Raw genomic sequence first — 1802 nt, forward strand, 5'->3', positions numbered from 1 at the left:
GTTTTCTTCTCTAACTGCATCCCAGGAAGGGTGCAGACTTCCTGGGCACTAATCAAGCGCAAAGTCCCCTTGGCGGGCCTGACTCTGGAGTCAAATTTGAAAAAGTGAGAACCGTGGTGGTCAGACCGGGTTGGGAAACGATCTGACCCAGCCCAGATAAAGTGCACTCTGTGCGGGCGAGACTTCCAGGAAACGCGCGGGTCTGGTTTGGACACCCAGACTCTCCTCGGACAAGGTAACGGAAGACGGGCGCCTCCGGGTTGCCTGGGGCCCGGAGGTGTGCACCCTCTCCTTCGGGCCGTCGCTGTCAGGGTTGACTGGTCGATTGGAACTTTGGACGCGCCTGGGGACGGCCCCTGCCCGGTCGCTAGACCGCTATGGGCAGCTTGCTCCTCCCCGCTTTGCGCGTCGACTCGAGACGCGGCCTCCCTCCGGGGAAAGCAGGCCGCGTCGACCTCGGGAGACTCAGATGGCCCGTCTGAAAACGGATGTCCGCAGCGGTGGCGTCGGGACCGTCGTCAGGCTTTGACGGTTGGCGGGGTTTCGTTGGGGGCCCCCCATCACGGCACAGAGCCTGACTTCGCCCCGCGCCTCCCACCCGCTTTTGAAAAGCACCCTTCCCCGTTACGGCCTCGATCCAGAGGCCTACCACCCCCCCGCCCTCACGGGCGGACGGTTCCTCACGCGCCCTATGAGCGGCCGTGCCGCCTCGAGCCCAGGCCCGAGCGGAGCGAGACCCGTGTGTAGGAAACCCGCGCGTCGCAGGTTCGTCCGTCCCGGGGCTCCTTTGATCCCGGGCTAAAACAAAAACCATATGCTTGTCGAACCGTCGGTCTGGGTAAACGGCAAAACGACTCCAGGGGCTTGAGACACCCCTGGAGCGACGGAGGAAGGTGCACCTCCGAAAGAAAAATGAAATTACGGACAGTGTCCGATCGAATGAGGTCCACGGAACAGAGAACCGTGGTGGTCAGACCGGGTGGGGAAGCGGTCTGGCTCAGCCCAGATAAAATGCACTCTGTGCGGGCGAGACTTCCAGTAAACGCGGGGGCTGGTTTGGACACCCAGACTCACCGCCGGTGCCCTGGGCGTGCATCCAGTGTGTGAAGGTGCACCGTCCTGGGCGAGCAGAGGGTGAAAGACACACAACACTCCTCGTAAGAAAATGGACAGTGTCCAAGATCTTGCATGCAAACGAGAGCCCTGTGCTCGCAGACCCGACCGTGGCCTGCTCAAAGTCAGATCCGTACGCTTGATGGCGCTCCTGCTGGAGCAAAGACGGTCCGAACACGGACGCTAGGGGTGTTGTAGAGGAGGTGGGGGACCGTCGCCACACTCTTCTCGGACAAGGTTAACGGAAGACGGGCGCCTCCGGGTTGCCTGGGGCCCGGAGGGGCGCACCCTCTCCTTCGGGCCGTCACTGTCAGGGTTGCCTGGTCGATTGGAACTTTGGACGCGCCTGGGGACGGCCCCTGCCCGGTCGCGAGACCGCTTTGGGCAGCTTGCTCCTCCCCGCTCTGCGCGTCGACGCTAGACGCGGCCTCCCTCCGGGGAAAGCAGGCCGTGTCGACTCTCGGGAGACTCAGATGGCCCGTCTGAAACGAATGTCCGCGACGGCGGCGGCGGACGCGGGCGCGTGGAATTCGGAATCGGACGGTCGGGGTGGCCGACACCCCCCGGTCCAGTCTTCGAGCCCGACCTTCGCCCCGCTCCTCCCCGCCCGAAAAGCACCTTTCCCGGTTACGGCCTTGATCCAGAGGCCTCCCACCCTGGCCCCGCCTGACGGACGGTTCCTCACGCGC

This window comes from Siphateles boraxobius, unplaced genomic scaffold (genome assembly GCF_051911475.1).
Source record: "Siphateles boraxobius isolate OS27281-9 unplaced genomic scaffold, OSU_SipBor_1 245, whole genome shotgun sequence".
Taxonomy (NCBI): Eukaryota; Metazoa; Chordata; class Actinopteri; order Cypriniformes; family Leuciscidae; genus Siphateles; species Siphateles boraxobius.